Source organism: Tupaia chinensis, unplaced genomic scaffold, assembly GCF_000334495.1.
Source record: "Tupaia chinensis unplaced genomic scaffold, TupChi_1.0 Scaffold000045_1, whole genome shotgun sequence".
NCBI lineage: Eukaryota > Metazoa > Chordata > Mammalia > Scandentia > Tupaiidae > Tupaia > Tupaia belangeri.
In genome coordinates, this window is record NW_006159501.1 from 997,676 (window position 1) to 1,008,588 (window position 10,913).

Here is a 10,913-nt window from a genome sequence, read left to right on the forward strand (position 1 = left end):
CATTAATATTCTGGGAGTCTTCTTCACTTCTTTTCTGGTAGAATCCTGTTTTCTGGAAAATATGTCTTTCTTTCTCACCTGTGATTTATGTCTTCATTTTTATGAGGTACATCTTTCAATAGTTTCCTAATGAAGAATGCAAGGAAAAGGTTTAAATATTTTGAGGGGCCAGTAGGTGGCATGGAGGTTAAGGAGCAGTTCTAGTCTTGGACCCAGTGACTTGAAAATCACACTGAGTACTTGTGCATGCATGCCCAAAATCCCAAGAGAGGAATGGAGGACAAGGGATTACGGTGTGGTCACTCTCCCCACCCCCAGGGGGATGATTTCTCACTTTCTCTCTCCCTTTCTTTGTCTCTCTATGGCGAGCACACACACACCCTATACCAAAAATTTTTTAGAAGATATATTTTCTGTTGAAAATTATCTTCACATTAGTCAAATTTTAAAATTACAGTAGATGGCATCAACAACAGGCTAAATTAAGCAAAAGAAAAACTTTCTGAACTTTAACACAGAGTTTTTGAAATAATGCATTCAGACAAAAAGAAAAGAAAAGGAAAGAATAAAGAAAACCTGCAGGGCCTAAGGGACAGCTTTGAGTGAACAAATATTCTCGTTACAGGAGTTCCAGAAGGAGAAGTGAGAAAGTCATAGTAAACCTATTTTATAAAATTATAGTCAAAAACTTCTCAAGCCTAGACATCCATACTCAGGGAACACAAAGTTTGCCAAATAGGTTCAACTCAAAAAAATCCTCTCTGAGGCAGAAGTCAAACTGTGGCATAGTGGTTAAGGTGCTGGACTCCCACGTGGCTAACTATGGTTTGAGTTTTGGACCCAGTGACTTAAAACTCACACTGGGCACATGTGCATGCATGCCCAGAATCCCAGGAGGGGAATGGAGGAGAAAGGACTACAGTGTGACCATCCTCCTTGGGGTGGTAGTGGCAGGGTATGATTTCTTGCTCTCTGTTTCTCTGTCTTTTTCTGTCTCTATAGTGAGCATATGTACCCTATGGCAAAAATCTCTCAAAGAAAATAAAAAGTCAAAGACAAAGAAAGAATCTTTAAAATAGTGCCAGAAAATCACCAACCACATATAAAGGAATCTCATTATAGTAATAGCAAAATTTTCAGCTGAAATCATATAGGCCAGGAAAGAATGATAAATATATTCAAGGTGATGAAAGAAAAATACTTTCAGCCAAGAATACCATACATTGCAAATCTATCCTTTAGAGTTGAGGGAGAAATATAATCTTTCCAGACAAGCAAAAACTGAGAGAATCTCACCACTAATAAAAGAGATTTTCAAGAAATGATAAATACTATCAAAGACACATGCAAAAGTGGAAAATTCACTGATATAGTGATCACCCAAATAAGAAAGAATAGGAATCAAACATTAATGCTACACAAAATCACCAAAACACAAAGATAAACTATTGAAAAAAAAAGAACAAAGCAAACAAAAAACTATAATAAAATGATAGGTATCATGAAGACTATAGAAACTGCAATAAATTTATTTATATTAAAGCACTTATATGAGATGCCTTTAATAAATATAAAAATCAGAAAACTGATTGAGCCGGCCAGCAGTTCCAGACACCAGGCGGCTTGAGGCTGCAGGCCCAACTGCCCCGAACCTGTCACTCATCCTCTGACCCTTCCCCACTTGCCTTTGGACTCTCTGAATTTTAGTGATTTGAATAGAGCGTGGCGCTATTTTTCTTTGCTCTTGAGGTGTTTGTTGCTTATTAGGTCAGTTGGAGGTTCACCACTCCTTAGAAACAGGGAGGGCTTTGGGCCATCCAGGACTAGTGGCAACAGTTAATGGTAATGGTGAGCAACAGGTATGCCAACCATAAGAGAAATCATCAATTTTCTAATCCTGTACAACTTTGAACACTCAGACATACCTTAAATAAGTTAGGAAGCAACATATAGATTACCTGATGACTAGGAGCAATTGCAGAGGCTCAAGAAGTATGAGCAACCAACAAAAGGCCTCTCCCTCAAGGGAAATCATCAAGCCTATGTCACCCAGTCAATACAATGGACGTCATGGGCATGTCTGATAAGGAATATTTGTACTGACCAAAGTAACTGAGGTGGAAGACAAAAGAGACAAGGAGCTCTAGGAGATGAAGAAGTTCTTTCATTACTTGAAAGAGGAATTGGATACCTTAAACAAGAACAAGATGGAACTTCTAGTATTGAAGAATGTGATACAGGAAATGAAAACCACCCTTGAAAGTATTAAAAGTAGGTTAGACCAGGCAGAAGATCGAATCTCTAACGTAGAAAACAAAACATCTGACCTAGAAAAAAGTATCAAGAAGACTGAGAAAGCAACCATGAAAAATGAGGATAACATATGAGGAATACTGGATACCATCAAGCGCCCCACCATCCAGATAATTGGTATTCCAGAAGAGGAAGAAAATAATAAGGGCTTAGATAATTTATTCCACGACATCCTGGAAGAAAACTTTCCAAATCTAGAAAGGCATTCAAATATCCAGACCCAAGAAATACAAGGACCCTGAGTAGAATCAACCCAAGAAGATCCTCTCCAAGGCACATCATAGCCAGACTGGCAAAAACAATAGACAAAGACAAGATACTAAAGTTGGAAAGAGGGAAAAGTCAAGTTACTTACAAAGGTCACCCCATCAGGCTAACATCGGATCTCTCTGTGGAAACAATGCAGGCAAGGAAAGAATGGGGAAACATCGTCAAAACTTAGAGTGAAAAACAATTTCAACCAAGAATACTATACCCGGCAAGATTATCTTTCATGTGGGAAAAACAGATAAAAACATTCTCGGATAAACAAAATTTGAAGGAATTTACCAACTCCAGACCAGCTCTTCAAGAGGTTTGGAAGGGAGTACTATACCAGGAAAACTAAAAAGTCAGATAGACAACAAAAAGCAACTAAGAAAATAGCTCACTTAACAATAATCAGGTACAGAAGTATCAATAATTACATTGAATGTCAATGGATTAAATTCTCCAATTAAGAGACATAGACTGGCTGAATGGATAAAAATACAGAAACCTTCTATCTATTGCCTCCAAGAATCACACATTATTGATAAAGATGTATGTAGACTAACAATCAAGGGCTGGAAAAATATATTCCATGCAAATGGAGATCAAAAAAGTTGGCTGGAGTAGCAATAGTGATCTCAGAAGAAATAGATTTCAAGACAAAGACTGTAAGACAGATATGACTTATTACCTATTGATGATGGCATATATAGTATTCTCAACTGGATTGGTCTGAGAAGTATTTTATGATGGGTAAAGTCTTTTTACAAACCAAGAAAGGCTTGGTTTGTAAGAAATAGTGATTGACTATTTAAAAAAATAATTAGAACAATAATAATAATGATTGGGGAAAACATTGAAAAGATATTGAATGATGAAGTGGGGAGATTATTGTCTCTGTATTGATCGATATGCATGGCATTCCCTTTTGAAAAAGCAATGTAATACACTATAAAGTTATATGCAATCCAATGAAATATAAACAAGATTATGATAATAAAAAATATTTTTTTTTTAAAAATCAATACATCGGGAACCAGCAGTTAGCAAAATGGCTATGTTGCTGGACTCCCACGTAGTCAATCGCGGTTCGCGTCCCGGACCCGGTGGCTTAAAACTCACGCCGGGCACGTGTGCGTGCGTGCCCAAGATCCCGGGAGGAGAATGGAGGAGAAGGGATTGCGGCGTGACCATCCCCCCTGGGGGGTGATTTCTTGCTTTCTGTCTCTATGTCTCTCTCTGTCTGTCTGGCGAGCACACGCGCCCTATAGTGAAAAAAAAAAATCAATACATCGTCTTTTCCTGACAGGAGCTGAGAGTCCAACTGATGTAATGGGATTATATTGTTTTTGTTCTTATGTATGTATAAATGTATTATGCCTGCTATTGCTCTAAATTTCTCTTAGTCACAGGAACACCCATATTTTTCAGTAGATTCAGTCAGTCAATCCATAAACAAACCTCTATATGCCGGGTATTATGCCAGGCTGAAAATGTAAAGTTGAGCAAAAACACTGACTGCTTCCAGGGATCTCATATTTTTTAGAGAGCAATGGGATGTTCTAAAAAGAATTGTACACACAGTCCACACAGAGCCCCTAGTTTAACTATGGACAGGAAGGGACTTACGGTAGAAGAAGCATCACTTTAGTTAACCCAGGGTCAAACTCTAATTTAAAGTTTCTGCCGTTTTGTTTTTGTAGCCAGAAGTAGAATAAAAAGTAGATGGTCTGCTCTTCAGGAAAGCTTTGTAACTAATTCCCACTTTTTAGGCACAGAAAATTTCCTGTGGATGCGCTTGAGAACTGAAGAAGGGAAGAGAAATGTATAGAACTGCACACATTGTAGGGTTGGAAAAGATAGCAAATTATGCTAAGTTTAGGAAAATGGTTCTCATCCTAAACTTAGAACGAGTGTGAACTGCCTGCAAGCATGTTTGCATGTCCTGGAGGAGGTGTGTGGGTGTTTGGATTTGTGTTCATGAGTTGTCCTCTGGTGGTTGGCATACAGGAAGAACAAGGGCATCTCTAAACTCACACTAGCAGAGACCTCAAAGCAGACATGGCCAACTCAGACCTTTCAATTCCCTCTTACAAGCAAGTATGGAAAATGAACTGCTACAAATCATTTTGCTCCATGTGTGGTCTGTGTAAGCAGAGCTATTTAGGACAGATGCTTGCTCTTGAACGGCAGCAGAGATTTCTACTGAAAAGAGTTGAGAAAAGCACTTTCTCTGAAATGGAGAAAATGAGTCAGGAAAAGCAAGGCTCTCCTGAGGAGACCTCTAGTAAAGGAAATAACCTTCTCCTTTTCTTTTGCAAGATGAAAGTAGGAATATTTAACATCCAGCTTTAATGTTATGTTCTTGTTATTCCAAATGTTTAATAAAATCTATTACATTTTTTAAATTTTATTTATTTATCTATCTTTATTTGTTGAGATTTTCAAGAGGCCGGATTTGGGACTCAAACCTCAGCTAGCCATGTGGGAATCCAGCGCCTCAAGCACCATGCCACATGCATTTTATCTTTATGTTGGTGGTGGTGTGAGATATAAAAGAGAAGGACTCTACAGAGGATGTCTTACCTTTTAGGACCCGTGTTTTGGTGAGAGTAAGGAAAACTGATTCAGGAGCCCCAAAAGGTGAATCAGAAAGTGACTGGAGGAGAGTGACCAAAAGGAAGCAGCTGGGAAAGGTTTTTTTGGAGAGGTTTTTGCTATAGGACGTGTGCGCTCGCCAGACACACAGACACACAGAGAGAGACAGAGAGACAGAAAGCAGGAAATCACCCCCCAGGGGGGATGGCCACGCCGCAATCCCTTCTCCTTCATTCTCCTCTTGGGATCTTGGGCACGCACACACACGCACCCAGCATGTAAGCCACCGGATCCGGGACTCGAACCGTGGTAGACCACGTGGGAATCCAGCGACATAGCCATTACACTAACTGCTGGTACAACCTTTCCACAACTTTCTGTTCCCTTTTTTTTTTTTTTTTTTTTTGGAGAACCCAAGCCGGTTTTTGAAGGATGTCTAGAAGTTAACCAGAAAAAAAATGAGACAGATCATTGTACCATTCCAGGCAATACAAACAGTATTTGTAGATTAAACACCTCTCATTTATCATCAATTACAGTTTCTCTCAATGACTCTAGAACATACCTTAAAATCTGTAGGATGCAATTATCATCTGGTGCTACAAGATAACTAGATTCTCCCACCATTTTTCTCTGTGTGAATAACTGTTATCACAATACTGGGTCTTTGTGCTTATTTAAACATACAACTCCACCTCATCCGAGGGAATTGAGATTAGGGGGAGTACAACTTGGAATATCCTTTCATTCTTTTTTTTTGGAGAGGTTTTTGCTGTGGCCACACCACAATCCCTTCTCCTCCATTCTCCTCTCAGGATTTTGGGTGGGCACACACACACACACACACACACACACAAGCAAGAAACAGGAGTTTAAGCCACCGGGTCCAGGACTCAAATCATGGTCGACTACATGGGAGTCCAGCAACATAGCCATTATGCCAACTGCTGGTCCCTCATTCTTTTTCTTAGGTCATCAGAAATGAAATATAAGTTTGTCAAATTTCATTTTATTGTTGCCTAAGAGCTTTAAGCATAAGGAATTTATAACAATTTTGATGTTAGTATGTATTTAAGTAATTCTAAAATAAAGACAATTTATGTGTCCTAGAGTCCTCAAGAATGGTTTTCTTAGAACCAGCAGTTAGTGTAATGGCTATGTGGCTGGACTCCCACGTAGTCGACTGTGGTTCGAGTCCCGGACCCAATGGCTTAGACTCACGCTGGGCACATGTGCGTGCGTGCCCAAGAACCGAGAGGAGAGTGGAGGAGAAGGGATTGTGGCATGGCCATCCCCCCTGGGGGGGTGATTTCTCACTTCCTGTCTCTCTGTCTCTCTCTGTCTGGTGAGTGCGTGTGCCCTATAGCAAAAACCTCTCAAAAAAAAAAAGAATGGTTTTCTTTTTAATGCAGTCTGTGTTGAGAAATACCATGCACTCTGCTTTGAATACTGAAAAGTGATCTTTGCATTGTTCAAGAACTAAAGATGTCCCCAGACTACAGAAGCCTCCTTCTCACCATTCCACTCTGTAACCTCTGGGTCATCTTTACTTTTTCTGTCCCAAGTTATAGCATGCACTATAGCCTAATGTAATTTGATGATTGTTATCTCTCTGTGGTTCCATATAGGAGAAGAACAAAAAGAATGACAAAAGGGAGGGGGAGAGGGAGGAAGTACAAAATGCTCTGCTCCACCTCTGAGACCACTGCTGTCTGTAATGGAGGAGGCTGAACCCTTGACTAAGACAGGGATCCTCAGCATGGCAAACTGCCAGACTACAATATCTAAAGATTTAAAGAAAAAAATCATTTATTAAAACTTGGATAATTATATTGGGTTGTCAGAAAAGTCATGATGTATTTTTCTATGCAAAAACGTCTCATAACTTTTTCGATGACCCAGTATCATAGTGCACAAAGCAAACAGCATGTAGGGGAAAGATTAGTTTTAGAGTCAAGTGATATGAATTCAAGGCCAGGCTTTGCCGTTTACCAACTACATGCTTTGAGCAAACCACAATCCTTCTGAACCTCAGTTTCTTCATCTACCAGATAGGATAATGACCTGGCCATATCTACTTTCAAGGACTTTTGAGACAATTATATGAGACAACAAATGTAAAAAGTGCTTTACCAGTTGGAAAAGTGTTCCATATGTTCACATGTATAGATAACAAAAGGCCAAGATGAGGGAGCTGGGCAGTACACTGGAGCTCAGTGCCCCCTGGGGCCTGACTCATTCCCTCTTGCCATCCCTCCACCACTAGCTGGGAAAAGCTGGGCTGGTGTTGCTGACTCCACAGTGTAACTCATTTGCACATCACACTAGACTGGGATGACTCAGAGCTTTTCAAATGCACATCCATCTCCAAATCCAATCTGAACTGGCCACTTAATTCTTTGTTATCTTTCAGTTTAGAGCTTGTTAGAAATGGCAATTATGAAATTTTTAAAGATTCCTTGGCACCATTAGAATGAAATTCATCTTCAGAACAAAGACAACTTGCTCGCTTTCACATACAGATAAAACCTGCACAAAAGCCTGAGATAACTTCCATTTTTCTCCTTGGCAGAGTTTCTGTCCTCTAGAAATAAAAGGGATTCTAAGATGCAGAATGCTTTGCAACTTTGTTCTTCTTTATTAGAAATAGATTTGGAATGGTGGAGGAAATGTATGGGGAAAATGGTATATTGGCAAGCACTATTATGCTTGCCAAAATATTTATGCAATGCCTACTATATACTAGGTGCTTTTGATGTTATGTCACTAAATTCTTACAATAATTCTATAGAAAAAGCATGCTATTCCCCACGTAATTTAACCAAAACTATGACGGGAAGCGATGGAAGTCAGTTATTCACAGGAAAGCAACAGAGACAGAATTCACATTCCACTGTAATTCCATTTTCAAAATACAAATGGAATTCTCCCTCAAAAAGAAAAGAAGTAAGTACTTGGCATTCCCCTGCCCCCCATGGGCCAGGTTTAGGGGTGCTAATATTCAGAAGTTGGTGAGGCTAGGTTTGCTCTGAGGCTTTCTGAGTAGACCAATCTTGTACGAGATGGCTAACAAGGTTCTTTCAGACTTCTACGCATGGGCTAACACTATAGAACTTGACTGGGAACAATGGAAGATGCTCTAGTGTTGGAACAGAGGTGAGGTGCACACACTGGCAGGGAGGCACCCAGTTATTGCTGCTCATAGACATGGGTAGGGGCCTTACCAAAATGTCAGAATAGGCCAAGTTGGTTCCCCTCTGCTTGATAGTGTGTTTAGTAAAATGATCTCCGGACTTGGTGGGGAGACAGACTCAAACTCCAGCCCCACCGTTTATATATTAGCCTTGTGACCTTGAGAAAGACACTCAACCACTCTGAGCCTTAACAGAGTTCTTAGGGTAATTCAATGAACTATTAGTGTTAATGTGGTATCTGTTCATGCAGGTATCCCAGTAGAAGCCCCTGTGGAAATGCATCCCACACTGCAAGGAGGAGCACTTTGACTAGGCTCACCCTGCCTCTGTGGTGACTCTGCAAAGCTGACAGCAGAGTGTACAACAAGAATCTGGGGGTTCTGCATGATCAAAACTCTTCCCAGAATCCATTAATCCAGAATATCTCTACAGGAGCAAGGTTTTGATACTTTGGTGAGGTATCACTGAAGCCTAAAGTCAGGCTCCAGCAAAATAATTCAGAATGGCAAATGAAAAGCAGCTAATCTGTGCTTTTCTATAAAACATAGATTAGAAATGATCAAAGTGTTAGGAGACACCTAAGTCACCCTGACTAAGGACACTGATTCATTTAACAACTTTACAATCTTTTAAAAAGTAACAGGAGCGCCTTTTTTGAGCAAGTCATTCTGGAGAGAGAACTGATTCCTCATCTCCAGCACTTTATAGCTTTTCTACTTGTAGGACTGAAAATGCCACAGAAAGGGAGAGATTCCTTATTGTTTGAATACTTCAAGGTATTTGAATATATGATACAAATAAACAGTGACTTGGGCAAGGACAGTGAATCTCTCACACACACAAGATGAGACTTTAAAGTAATGGAACTATTTCCAAGAATATCCTTCACAGACTTAATGTGAACATTAGGCACCAGCTGTCTGGACAAGTTTTTCCCTGCAAGAAGGTGCTGCTCCTGAAACCTCAGTAAAAACAAGACCATTAGCTGTCTGCACCCCTTCACTCTTTTCCCTTGCCTAAGACCCCCATCACTCCTGTGCCTGGTCAACCTTGTGCCCCTCAAGAAGAGGGCACACTAGACCCAAGGAGGAGGGACTTGGGAAGCTATGGGCCTTCACTGCCAGCCCAGCCCTGACTTATTCATCACATCAGATGATAAGAAATCTGCTTTGTTGTTGCTGCTTCTGTTGTTGTTGTTTTAACTTTTTATTTTGACATAATTGTCAACTTACATGAAAGTTGTAAAATTAGCACAGAATAGTACACTTTATCCAGCTTGCCCTGATGTTGTTTGGTAAGACTAGATTCACAAAGTAAAATACAGAACATTTCAATGTAAATTTCAGATAAACCAATAATATTTTTGGTATAAGTAGGTTGCACATATTACATGAGACACACTTAGAGTAAAAAAAAAAAAAAATTTTAGTTGCCCCAAATTTAAGCTTAATTTTGCATCCTATATATTATGTGACAACCCTAGTAGAAGATCTTCTAATTTCTAAAATCACTTGCCTATTCCTGTACATTTAGGTAGAATAGCCCTCCATGCAGACCCTCAGACATTAGCCAGTGTACAAGATTACAGGAAGGTGATCAAACCAAATTAAGAGATATTGACATGAACAAAATGCCTGGCAGCTGTCTTCTTAAGACATTTCCTTTTATGGGTGGGGAGAGGGGAGTCAGTTTTGCTATAGGGCACGTTCATTCGCCAGAGAGACAGAAAGTCAGAAATCACCCGCTAGGGGATGATTATGCTGCAATCCCTTCTCCATTCTCCTCTCAGGAGTTTTGGGGGTTTTTGTTTTGTTTTGTTTTTATTTATTCGTTTTTAAAATTATTATTCATACATTAAATTGCTGCACATCGGGACCAGCAGTTACTGTAATAGCTATGTCACAGGACTCCCATGTAGTCGGCCTCTATTCGAGTCTTGGACCCAGTGGCTTAAACTCATGCTGGGTGCGTGTGCGTGCGTGCCCAAGATCCCAAGAGAAGAATGGAGAAGAAGGGATTGCAGCGTTGCCATTCCCCTGGGGGGGAGGAGGAGGATTTCTTGCTTTCTGTCTCTCTGTCTCTCTCTGTCTTTCTGGCGAGCGCACGCGCCTTATAGCAAAAAACTCTCAAAAATAAATAAATAAATAAATAGCTATACATAATTTAGATTGTGAAGAGACTTTACCCAGCATGATATACCTCAGTCCAATCCAGTTGAGACTTTTGTATACATCCTCATCAACAGATTAAAAAAAAAAAAAAAACTGGGAACCAGCAGTTAGCGTAATGGCTATGTCACTGGACTCCCACATAGTCGACCAGGGTTCGCGTCCCAGACCCAGTGGCTTAAAACTCATGCCGGGCACGTGTGCTTGCGTGCCCAAGATCCCAAGTGGAGAATGGAGGAGAAGGGATTGCGGTGTGACCATCCCCTCTGGGGGGTGATTTCTCGCTTTCTGTCTCTATGTCTCTCTCTGTCTGTCTGGTGAGCACATGCACCCTATCGTGAAAACCTCTAAAAAAAAAAAAAACCTTATCTGCATCCCACAAGTGTCTTAC